This window comes from Pelodiscus sinensis, chromosome 5 (assembly GCF_049634645.1).
Source record: "Pelodiscus sinensis isolate JC-2024 chromosome 5, ASM4963464v1, whole genome shotgun sequence".
Classification (NCBI taxonomy): domain Eukaryota; kingdom Metazoa; phylum Chordata; order Testudines; family Trionychidae; genus Pelodiscus; species Pelodiscus sinensis.
The window spans coordinates 54,828,544-54,841,548 of NC_134715.1; the positions used below are offsets into that span (position 1 = coordinate 54,828,544).

Here is a 13,005-nt window from a genome sequence, read left to right on the forward strand (position 1 = left end):
TGTGGGGCCATTAATAATCTTTCTAGATAGTCCTTAAAATTTTATCAAATCCTGGTGTCTACAAATGGCATGATCCTTCTTAACCCTTTTTTCCCATGAGAACTATAAACCCTCACCCTGCACCCTCTCCCTAAAGAAGTGTTAACAAAATATGGTAGAAAATAGAAAATGACTTCAAGTCTTTGAGCTTTGCCAGTACTGGCCACAGGAATAGTCCATAGGTTGCTCTTAATGTTCCTGGTGACCAATCACACAATAAAGAAATAGGACTGTCAGGAAGAGTTTCCAAGACTGAGCCAACCAACTTGTCTTAGCAGCACTAGAAGCAATATGGTACATAGGCCACTGACTGTTTAGGCATTTTGAATGTGTGTCAGTTAGATGTGCTCTAAGCAGAGCTTAATAATACATTTAAAAAAAAAAGTCAGTGGCCATCAGCAACACAATGACTTTCAATGTTGTAATGCTTGTTAGTGTTGTAACCATGCACCATTTTTGGAAAGGCTTTAAGATAATATTTGAGCACTTTCATGTGTACTGGCTATTCCATTTATTACGTAGTGACAGTATGCCCTATAGTCTCTAATCCACTGTTTGATAAAGCACTTTGGAATACCTTGTATTTGACAAGCACTGTACCACAGCAAATCTTACTCAAGTATTTATGTTTGTAATTATAAACTCCACCTAAAGCATCCTTGCACTTATTGAGGAAAATCACAGCTATAAAATTGTATGCCCTTAAAACCTAATAACCATGAAAAACTACTTTTGAGAGCAAACTACTCCAGACAACCTTTGATCACAGAAAATAAAATCCTATTAGAATTAATTCTTTGCTTCTCATTAATCCTTTAGCCTGATTTTTACTGAGTTCCCCATCACATCATGTAGCAACTGTGCTAAATGTGTAGCTGAAGAACAAAAAACAAACACAACTTAAAATTCTTGCCTAAAAATGTTTAGCCTGCAGCACATGTTATTTTAGTCAGTGATGCAGTATTATGTTAGTTGCCCATAATCACCTACAGATCATAAACTCAAGAACAGTTAGGAAGGACAGATGTTTCTCTCAGTACAGTAACACATTTTCCAGTAGTCTGTTTTAAAAAGGTCACAGCAACAATGAGCAAAATGGAAAGGTATGGGGATATTTTCAGGATCAATTCAATTGACTTCAGGTATTCACTTCAGTCTTTGACTTTGTCTTGACATTCATTTTGGAATCCTCTGGCTCCAATTTTGAATACATACTGAGATACTGGTGACTGATAAATAATGCAAACTGGAGCAGTGCAAAGTACCTGACTTCATTCTGATGGCAGTTCTGGAGAGGAAAAATAGTTTCAACCTAAACTTTTTTTCTGTTTATTTTTGGCAGAATGATTTTTGTTACTATCATTGAAGGAAATTTCTAAGCAAAAAGACCCCAAGACTTAAAACATCTGCTTATTATTTGAGAAGCAGAATGTAAAATCACCTACAATAAAATTGGGTCTGATTCATTGTCCATAAAGAGTGAAATTCAAAAACAAAGAGCATACATTTATTTATAGTGATTTTTTTTCTTTTTTTAATCTATAGTTTTGTTTAAAATAAAAGCCCTTATTCTATTAACTGTCAACCTAGGGTTACACATCTCCAAGATTCAACCTTTTGTCTAAACCCAGATTGAATGACCAGGTATTGTAATCTCCCATTCATTGGCCTTGAACAAGTGCAAGCATCCCTCTCCTGAAGTTCATTCACAATGTGCTTCTAAGATCTCCCTGGTTCAATGCTCTGCTTTTGCTGCAAAATGCAAATGTCTTGTCTTAACCTTCAACACTCTCCATGTTACCCAAGAATCAACTGGTGTCTGTTACCAGAGAGTTACAGAGGTTGCGGGTATCTCCCAAATCAATCATGTATGTTCTAGTTCACCAAAGAGAGTAATGTGAGATCTCTAATAAAATCTTATGTCCTACTAATCTTTACAGTCATTGTAAGTTGTAAATATGGATGATATTTAAGGAGTTGTGTATGTACTCAAAATACGCCTTAAAGTCTGTCACCAGCCACAGAGGACAAGTTTTCTTTGAGATATGAGGTAATATATGTATCTCTGTAGAAACAAAAAATATACATTGTAAGCCCTATTTAAATATGGAGTCAAGCAGAAAGGAGCACACATGAAAAAACAAGCCATAGGATTACTCTGGCCATGTGCTAAAACAATGAACTTTGGAGGGGTATACATTGGAAATGAGGAAAACACTCTTTTATACTGCACCTAGAAAATAAACTGATAGCATGCTTACTTACATTTGTGAAAATGTGATCCTGATCAGCTATGCAAAAGGTTTTGGATGAGATGAGGCTGCTTTAGGCAGGAAGTTAGCCTGTTAAGTTTGGTCTCTAGGGCTATGTCTACACTGCAGAGTTCTATTCCGCATCTTGAGAGCAAGCCTGTTATATAGAAATATAATGGGCTCACCATTCTGACTTCCCTGTAAACCTCACTGCACGAGAGTTAAGAGAAGTTTCAGAATAGCACTTTAACTTGAGTTGCTTGAAAATTAACTTGAAATAAGCTATCCAGTGTTACCCAATTTTATTTGTCCATGGAACCCTTTTCAGCTTTTCAGAATTTCAAGGAACCCCCTAGGTTTGTCAAGCGCAAAAAAAAAAGGGGGGGGGGGAAGAGACCCACCAATGCATGAAAATCACATTCCTTCCCTAAGACCCCCACCCCTTCTCTTCTCTGTTCCCCTCCTCTCCATTTGCTATCCCCAGCCCTTATACACTCTCACTAGGTTGAGACAGGAGGTGCAGGCTCTGGGGTGGGAATGAAGGATTTGGGTGTGGGAAGGGGTGAGAGGTGCAAGCTCTGGGAGGGAATTTGGATGCCAGAGGAGATGGAGAAGGGGATACTAGCTTGGGGAGGGGGCTTCAGGGTGGAGAGTGTTGGGGTCAGGTGAAGAGTTGGGGTACTGAGCAAGCCATGGGCTTGTGGATGTGAGGGTGCAGGAGTTTGGACTGGATATGTGAGGGGTTCCGAGCAAGGAGGTTGTGAGTATCACGGGCTCAGGACACAGATTTGTGATATGTGGATGGTGTAGGAGTGTTGTGGCAGAACACTGAGGATGTGGGGAGGCAGGAGTTTGGGGATATAAGGTTCAGGACAGGGGGTTCCAGTGTATGATAGGCTCAGATTTGGGGTCACGTGGTGCAGGAGTGTTCTGATGCTGCAGTGATATGGGGGTTTGGCCCCAATTGGGGGCTTGTTGGCCTGGCTTCATTTTTAAATAAAATATTATGTCAAAATCAAAAGATTTTAGCATTGTCTTTATTTATGAGAGGGGTGAGGAACCTGTTTTGAGTCCAGGGTCACCGCCCCACAGAAAAGTCAGTTGGGGCCACACAAGTGATATGCAAAAGAAAACCCCCCTCCAAAAACCCCCAAGCTTCATGAATGTGGTCCCAGCTGTGCTGGTGGGGGCAGGGGACCGAGTGCTAGTGGGTACTGGGGCTGGGGAGAGGGTGCTGTAGTCCTGCTGGGCACTGGGGTGGGTGGCAGGGTGTTGGGACAAGGAACAGGGTACTGTTGGGTGCTAGGGTGGATGGCACGGTGCTGGGTCCAGGGTGGTGTTGGGTGTTAGGGTGGCTGCTGGGTGCTGGGGACAGTGCTGGTGGGGACAGGGGACAGGGTACTCATGGAGGGTGGGGACTGGACAGGGGCAGCTGGGATCAGTACCTGGCAATTCTGTGGCAATTCTGCAGCACCTCTGGGTTCTGTGAAGTGTGCAACTGCACTCCCTCTCCCCAAACAGCTGGCGTGTGTGCTGCCCGAACAACAGGGGCTGTTGCACCCCAGCAATTTACTTCCGTGATGCCATCCTGCGGGAGAGGGAGGGCGCGGGGAGTCCCAGGGCAGAGCGTGCTGCCTGAATAGTTTGAGCTGCGAAGGTACTGGTCTCCTGAACTTCTTCCCTTCCCCCGTACTGTGCAGAGAGGTCCTGGAACTAAGTTGCCGGGTGCCACAGTCCCAGCTATTCAGGCAGTGCACGCCAGCTCCTTTGGGGAGGGGAAGTGCTTCCTTCCCCACTGTGGGTCACGTGGGGTCACTCCTGTTTGGCACTCTCCTGGTGTGCTGGCCGGGAGCAACTGTTCCCTCTGCCCCTGCCTCTATACGCCTCTGCTGGTTAGCCGGCTGTAAAGGGGTGGCAGTCCGCTCCCCCTTTTCTGTCAGTTGGCTCTGTCTTTAATGGCCACCCAGCCGTCCTTTTGCTAACCAGTTTATAATTGTTTCTGCCTCCATGGCAGTCCATTTTGTAGTCCCATACCACAAGCGTCTCCAACAGTTTTGCCCTGCTGCTGGAGGGTGGGGGTAAGAGGACCCGGACTTGCCCTTGCTCATGGGTCCCAGCCCAGGGCCCTAAAAACAGGTGCAGGCAAGGACATGTCTGGCTGGTGGGGCTCCTGCCACAACGCACCAATCCGTGGGCCATCTGTAGGCAAGCCCCGCCCTGGGCTTCTTCCTATCCCCAGGGACCTCGGACTCCCCCCCCCCCCCCCCCCCCCCCGTGTTCTCCTAGCTCTGATGCTCACCACCTCCGCGCCTTAACTCCAGGCACTGGGATAATGCTGATGCTTCCTCCCCCGCTCTGATTGTGCTCCCGTTCCCCTGTCTCCCTCTAATCTCCCTCACTGCCTCCCCCACCCTGTCTTTTGTGGCCACAGCCCTTTTGAATGCCCTGCTCTGGTCCGCCCTGCTAACCCCTCCCCCTGTCGCACGCTCCGTCTTGACATCACCTGTCCTGCCCCCTTCCACCCCGGATGCACGGCCCTGGCTCAGCTTTCCCCCGGCGGCAGAACAGCCCTGAAGAACAGGGGGCACAGACAGGCATCTGCCCCTTGTGCACCCCGTAAAAGGCAGGGGTTGGTGAAGTCTGCATGCGGATGGATCAGTCCTTCCCCCAGGGATGGGTCCATCCCATCACACCGGTGCTCTCTCTTTCACAGGGAATGCTGGCTCCTCGTGGAACCCCTACTTTTGCTTCGCGGAACCCCAGGGTTTCACAGAGCACCAATGGGGAAACACTGAGCTATGCAATTTGTGTAGCGCAAACTGCGTAGCTTATTTTGAGGTAAGGATGCTTTGTAGACAAACCCTTACAGTCATGTTATGATGTTGGTTTATATATAATCCTTCTGTTTAGATTATCCTTACTTGCTATCTCTTAAATATTGATCTTTGATAATTTTGTATTGTTTTCGCTATAACTGTATATCAATGCTGTGGTATTCCAGAAGGAGCAAATCTTGAACTAAAACAAACAAGTTGGTGTGTGCACTATTGATTTGGGGAATTGCAAGCCTGGTATTTCTATGAATGTTCAATGGATAAGGGTCTAAACACAATAGGGAGCACTTCAAAGGGTCGCGAGGACTGGGGTGCACCTACCAGGGGTGCATGAGAGCGCCGCGGGGCCCAGGGTAGCGCCGCGGGGCCCCGGGCAGCAAAATTTCACGGGGCCCCCCCTTTCACATGGTGCATGTGCAGGGCCTCGGGAAGCGCGGGGCCCGGGGCAGCCGCCCCGCTCGCCCTGCCCTAAGTCCACCGCTGGCGCCTACTGTTAACCTGCAAGTCAAAGTGAGGACTGGCACAGCCCACTGGAGATTATTTAACAAATGTGGTATCAAGGAGCCATCACTCAGACAGGCCCCAATAAGTCTCACTCTCTCTGGAGGCAGGGGCAGTAACAAGATGACTCTCGGTTCTGGGCACACCAAGATCTAAAATATTCCAGAATGTAACTTCACACTGGGAAACTGGAGTATTTGCCTTGTGTAGACAGGTTCTCAATGAACTTTGTACAGGACCTGGGGAAAGAAATGTTCTCCACCAACATGGAGGCTTGCTGCACAATGGCTTCACAGATGCTATCCTCTTGGCTCAGGCTATGGGCTGTAGTTGCCATTTGTGTACCTTCTACTGGGTGGCTAGGCTTATGGACTCAATCACATGAAAAAAAATGTATTGGTCATACTACTGTAGCAACCAGAAAAAAAGTGGATCTATACAGTTAGTAAGTTATTAGCAGGGCTCGACAAATAATGCAATCTACTCACCCATGGCGAGTAGATTGCAACCCGGAAGAGCTGGGTTCGGGCGATCTGTGCATGCGCAGAATGATCTGCACATGCACAGGTTCCCGGACAGCACGGCTGGCGAGCAGGGTTTGCCGCGGTTCGGTGAGCCCTGGTTATTTGCATAGTCAGGATTCAATGTTTTTCATAGAATCATGGATGATTAGGGTTGGAAGAGTCCTCTGGATGTCATCTAGTCCAACTCTCTGCTCAAGGCAGAACCAACCCTAACTCCAGCCAGGGCTTTGTAAACCTTTAAGAATGGAGATTCCACCACCTCTCTAGGCAACCCATTTTAGTACTTCACCACCCTTTTCCTAATATTTAACCTTGGCCTCCTACACTGCAATACACCATGACCTCTGACCTCCGCCATCACCACTAATACTGGTAGTAAAAATGCAGCTGCAGAGTTGTACAGATTTCCCCTCTCTACAAATCTTTTAGTGCAGACAAAACCTGTAATGGCAGGTTCAGTAGCCAGTTTCTCAATGTGTTGCCCATTCTGCATAATTTTAGGGAGGGAAGAGTCGTGTGAAAGAACTCTATAGCAAATAAATTCTTTTTAAATGTCTCTTTCTGGTTTCTGAATGAAACTGGTAAATTTCTCTAAGTCTTTCCATGACCACTGAAAACCACAGCATTTGGGCAACCCTGTGAGAGCCAGTAATGGTCAAGGAAGAGCAGCAAGCCTTTCTTTGATCAAAACGTACTATTAGGTATGTGTACAGTCACAAGAGAGGGACAGACTAGAGATTTGATATCTCATTTAAAGGACAACCCTTCTAACAGGGCAGCAATAATACTTGCCATCCATAACGAGGAGTGTACATTTACTGAGCCCGAAAGCCCTCTGAAGATGGACGGGAAATTCCATTATAACTGCTAGATGTCTGTTCCTTTTGTTTTTATTCTGCTGCTCTGCACTGATGTATGATAATAGCTGCCTGCATAAAGGTGTGCATTTATTATAATCTGTAAAGCATAGACAAAATGGGATAAGTGATATGCCAAGGGAATGTGCTGTGTTTGTTATGGTTTTTATAAGTAGACACTCAAGATGAGGTTAGAATTTTGTGGGTAAATTGGGAGTTGCCAGTGCTGCCTCTCTGATTAATGTTACTGAAAGAGTTTTCCCCTGTGAATCTGCAAAAGGCAGACTAGTATGGTTGTCCACTACATGTAATATTAATATTAAAAAGCTTTGTAAATTAAACGTTTTAAAACAGAAATATTTAGTAGCATTTTCCCCCCTGATGTCAAGCTTTAGGGTGGGGCAAATTGTACATGTAGAAATAGCTTTCATCTATAAGGTACTTACATGGCCTCCACTAACTTAGTGTTTAAGTGCCGCACAATCTTAAATGCAGTTATTCTCCAGTACTCCACTTATATAGGAAAGTACCACATTTTCATTTTGTATTGTGCTGCAAGTGACATTAGGGCAGCCAGAGCTTTGTATCATCATCTTTTTATTCTAAATTAAAAAATAAATTTAAAAAAAGGAGAACTTTGGTACAGAACAACTAAGAGACTCGCCCAAGATCACATGGGAAGTCTGTGGCAGGAAAGGCAATCAAACTATCCTTTTGATCACTGGATTGCTCTCTCCTCACCTTCAATTTCTGTTTCTAAATATAAATTTTAAGACATGATTTTTTCTTCGTTTTGTTTTATTGTAGATGGCGCTGGCAATGCCATTTATTAAGGATTCTCATTTGGAATGTTAAACTTAAATTAATGGGAAATTCACATCAACTATTCGATTAGTTGATAAGGACGCTTCTGCCTTTGAAGTGTAGCAATAGCCCCAGGGCTGTTGCTACACTTCAAAGGCAAAAGCGCTGGTCCCGTGCTCCCTGCGGCATTTCAAAGTGGCAGCGATGCATGGAACACAGGGTCTGGCCTCAGGCTCATGTGGTACTGACACTTTGAAGCACCCCCTCTTCCTCCTCCCCTCCTTGCTGCCTTTTTCTTACAGAGGCAGCGGGGGGGAGGGAGGGGGAGGGTAGGTAGCGACTAGTTGACTAGTGTGTCAACTATCTGTTCAATGTATAATTCTCATACTTCAGGTTATACAATGCTTTTTTTTTTTCAGTTGCTTATAACTTTGCCAAACTTTTAACTACTTGAGCTGGAATTCTACATGCTGGCTGGCTGCCTCAGGCTGTTTTTTTCTTAGAAGTTTTAGCTAGAACAGTGATAGAAATGTAGCCATGTTAGTCTGGTGTAGCTGAAGCAAAATACAGGACTAACAAGATGGTTTATTAGGCGAGGAAAAAGTGGCTCAGCACAGCATTGCAGGGAAGCGCTCTCCCTGCCCTTGTTTGCAGACTCCACTCCTATTGTGCCCATGGGTTGGGAATCATGGCCATGGTGGGATGGGGTGAGGTATCCACAAGTGGGAGCTGCACTAGGTCAGTGCCCCAAATCTCTGTCCCTCTTGCCGAGACCTTGCACCCATGGTGGTAGGCATTCTGGGGGCAGTGTTGCTGTCCTCCAGCACCTGCCCTCCCCGTACTCTGAGACTGGGGCCATACACCCTCCCTATGCTCCAGGGTGGGGTAGGCTGGAGCTGCACACCATCCCCATGGTGAGGAAGAAGGGGGGTGCAAATGCATGGGGAGCTGCTCCAGGGACGCGGCTTGGCTCCTCTGGGGAGTGGAGCCGCAGCAGTAGGCTGTGGGCTTGCTTCCCCCAGCCCTACCTTCACTGACCACCCATGCCTTCTCCCTCAACCTGCTCCCATATCTTCTCTCCAGCCCAGACCCTGCATTGCCAGCCCGTTCCCTGATAGCCCCTCCCACGCACTGAATCCTTCATTTTTGGCCCCACCCCAGAGCCTCAAGGGGCCTCACAAAATCTACTAGCCTGGGGCCTCTAGAAAAGTTAATTAGGCCTGTGGGGAAGCCCTGAGCTTTGATGCTCCCCCTCCATCCCATAAGAACATAAAAATGGCCGGACTGGGTCAGACCAAAGGTCCATCCAGCCCAGTACCTTGTCTGTCGACATTGGCCAGAGGAAGTGAATCAAACAGGTAATCATCAAGCGATCTCTCTCCTGCCATCCATCGCCACCCTCTGACAAACAGAGGCTAGGGACACCATTCCTTACCCATACTGGCTAATAGCCTTTTATGGACCTAACCTCCATGAATTTATCTAGTTCTCTTTTAAACCCTGGTATAGTCCTAGCCTTCACAACCTCCTCAGGCAAGGAGTTCCACAGAGTGACTATGCGCTGTGTGAAGAAGAACTTCCTTTTATTTCTTTCAAACCTGCTGCCCATTAGTTTCATTTGGTGGCCCCTAGTTCTTATATTATGGGAACAAGTAAACAGCTTTTCCTTATTCACTTTCTCCACACCACTTATGATTTTATAGACCTCTATCATATCCCTCCTTAGTCTCCTCTTTTCCAAGCTGAAAAGTCCCAGTCTCTTTAATCTCTCCTCATATGGGACCCGTTTCAAACCCCTAATCATTTTAATTGCCCTTCTCTGAACCTTTTCTAATGCCAGTATATCTTTTTTTGAGATGAGGAGACCACATCTGTACGCAGTATTCAATATGTGGGCATACCACGCATTTATATAAGGGCACTAAGAGATTCTCTGTCTTATTCTCTATCCCTTTTTTAATTATTCCTAACATCCTGTTTACTTTTTTGACTGCCACTGCACACTGCGTGGATGTCTTCAGAGAACTATCCACAATGACTCCAAGATCTGTTTCCTGATTAGTTGTAGCTAAATTATCCCCCATCATATTATATGTATAGTTGGGGTTATTTTTTCCAATGTGCATTGCTTTACATTTATCCATATTAAATTTCATTTGCCATTTGTAGCCCAGTCACTTAGTTTGGTGAGATCTTTTTGAAGTTCTTCACAGTCTGCTTTGGTCTTAACTTCCTTCAGCAGTTTAGTATCGTCTGCAAACTTTGCCACCTCACTTTACCCCTTTCTCCAGATCATTTATGAATATGTTGAATAGGACTGACCCTTGGGGGAACACCACTAGTTACCCCTCTCCATTCTGAAAATGTACCATTTATTCCTACCCTTTGTTTCCTGTTTTTTAACCAGTTCTCAGTCCATGAAAGGACCTTTCCTCTTATCCCATGACAACTTAATTTACATAGGACCCTTTGGTGAGGGACCTTGTCAAAGGCTTTCTGGAAAACTATATCTACTGGATCCCCCATGTCCGCATGTTTGTTAACCCCTTCAAAGAACTCTAATAGATTAGTAAGACATGATTTCCATTTACAGAAACCATGTTGACTTTTGCCCAACAAATTATGTTCTTCTACGTGTCTGACAATTGTATTCTTTACTATTGTTTCAACTAATTTGCCCAGTACTGACTTTAGACTTACCGGTCTGTAATTGCTGGGATCGCCTCTAGAGCCCTTTTTATATATTGGCATTACATTAGCTATCTTCTGGTCATAGGGTAAAGAAGCTGATTTAAAGGATAGGTTACAAACCACAGTTAATAGATCCACAATTTAACATTTGAGTTCTTTCAGAACTCTTGGGTGAATGCCATCTGGTCACAGTGACTTGTTACTGTTAAGTTTATCAATTAATTCCAAAGTCTCCTGTAATGACACTTCAATCTGTGACAAGTCCTCAGATTTGTCACCTATAAAGGGTGGGTCAGGTTTGGGAATCTCCCTAACATCCTCAGCTGTGAAGACGGAAGCAAAGAATTCGTTTAGTTTCTCTGCAATGACTTTATCGTCTTTAAGTGCTCCTTTTGGATCTAGATCATCAAGGGGCCCCACTGGTTGTTTAGCAGGCTTCCTGCTTCTGATGTACTTAAAAAACATTTTGTTATTACCTTTTGAGTTTTTGGCTAGCTCTTCTTCAAACTCCTTTTTGACTTTTCTTATCATATTTTATTTTGTGGTGTTTATGCTCCTTTCTATTTTCCTCACTAGGATTTTACTTCCACTTTTTAAAAGATGTCTTTTTATATTTTACTGCTTCTTTTACATGGTTAAGCCATGGTGGCTCTTTTTTAGTTATTCTACTATGTTTTTTTAATTTGGGGTAATACATTTAAGTTGGGCCTCTATTATGGTATCTTTGAAAAGTGTCCATCCAGATTGCAGGGATTTTACTTTAGTAACTGTACCTTTTAATTTCTGTTTAATGGGGCTGGAATGTGAGGGAAAGAAGGTGAACGTCTCATTTTTTTCCCCTCCCTGCATCTTAGTTGAGGTTCAAGTCTGTGAAGATGTTTTTTGTTTTGTTTTGCTTCTCACTTGTGTGTGGCCCCCTGATCAAAAAATGGTTCCCCACCCCTGTTATAAACATTTGAAAAAAAATCTCAGTTCACAAGGGCACAGGAGAGATTTGTTAAACCTCTAAAGCTAAACTCCAATGTTACTGTGTACACTGAGCGTCCACTTCTGGTCTGCATAGACAAACTTCAATCCCATAGAACAACTGGTCATGTTCTAGCCCAGGCCTTCAGGAGCTATGCAGGGCTTGTCTTGCAATTGCAGCTTCTAGTTGCTGCAGGCTGGGATGGCACCTGTACTGAGGAGGGAGACGATCTCTCTTGTGTGTTCCTTGTATCACGTGTTTAGCACAGGGGTGGGTAATGTTAGCCCACAGGTCCGAACCAGTCTACCAGGACCCCCCTGCCATATTTACCTATTCCTCTGCAGCTATGGGGGAATCACAGCTCCGGTTGGCCACAGATTGCCACTCATACCTGCAGAGGTGCAAGTAAATATAGCTGCAGTGGCCCACCAGGAGCTAATCCTGGTTAACCATTGCCATTTTATTACATCCCCTCCCCCAGTTTAGCACCTAGGCAGCACTGGAAGCAAAAGGCACTCAAAAGCAAAGTTGACAGTAGCTAGCATGGCAGGAAGGAGCCAGGAGACTCAAAGGGAAGGACTTGGCCAGTGTATAGGACTGGAATGATGAGAGAGGAGTGGGACAGACTGGAGATGCCAGGGCATAAGGGACTTAAGACTAAAACAATTGAATGTTGCCCTGGAGAATTGGATTCTGTCCCTTCTTCTGTCAGAGTTCCAGTGAGATACTGGACAAGACATTTAAACCAGATTTTTTTGGCTGGTCACTAATTGTGTGCTCTTCACTATCTGGCTGTCTGACTTGATACCCTAGAATCTGATCTGTAGAAGTGATGAGCGCTCACTGGCACGACTGACGTCCACAGAGCTGTGCCTGAATGTAAAGTATTATGAATGCTAACTACTCAAAACAACCCACATCTGGTCCCAGGCACATCAAATGGCACTCAAAATTAGTGAGCTTAATATTTCTGTGCCTTAGTTGCCCATCAATAAATTGCCTCACCCAGGTTATCATGAAAATAAATTTGTTTGTAATGCATTTGGATACTTTATGGATGAGCACCATAGAAAAGCCCATGAGGAAATAAATAAATCTTTCTTCAGTGGAGGGTTTGAATAGTGTGCAGTAAATAATGTCTAGGGTTGCACTATGAACAATAAGGATATAACAAAATGTTGAATAGCGGTTAATTTACATGAATACTGATCATCCTGTGCACTACATAAGGGAGGACCTCTGCAGAAAAAGTATTTTATCCTGTAATTAAAGACTGGTATCATAATGCATAGGCATAAGAAGGCTGGAATTAAAGTTGCGCAGACTTAGTTTAATTCTTGCATTTCCTAAGTTGTGTGCTTGACTTTTGCAAAAATGGAGGGGGGTTTTAGCAGTATTTTTGTGTGTAATTTCCTAGTTACAAACTTCGTAAAATCCTGGATAAGGAAATAATCGTGTAGTTGATTAACCAATAAGCAAAAGCTTATGGGTTAAAGCTATACACTACAAGCATTTCCCAACCTTTCCCCCTTCCCA

At 44.6% G+C, this 13,005-nt stretch overlaps 1 protein-coding gene across 12 annotated transcripts in view; it reads left to right on the plus strand.

Annotated features, from left to right (window-relative positions):
- FHIP1A (FHF complex subunit HOOK interacting protein 1A) overlaps nucleotides 1-13,005 on the plus strand; it is a 136,317-nt gene that overhangs the window by 49,863 nt on the left and 73,449 nt on the right. For 4 of the 12 annotated variants that reach the window (XM_075930043.1, XM_075930042.1, XM_075930039.1 and 1 more), the window contains one exon: nucleotides 5,005-5,129. The exons of the other annotated variants lie outside the window; for them this stretch is intronic. The gene's annotated coding sequence lies outside the window, so the exon portion shown is untranslated. The remainder of the gene's footprint in view (nucleotides 1-5,004; nucleotides 5,130-13,005) is intronic. 12 annotated transcript variants of the gene reach the window in all.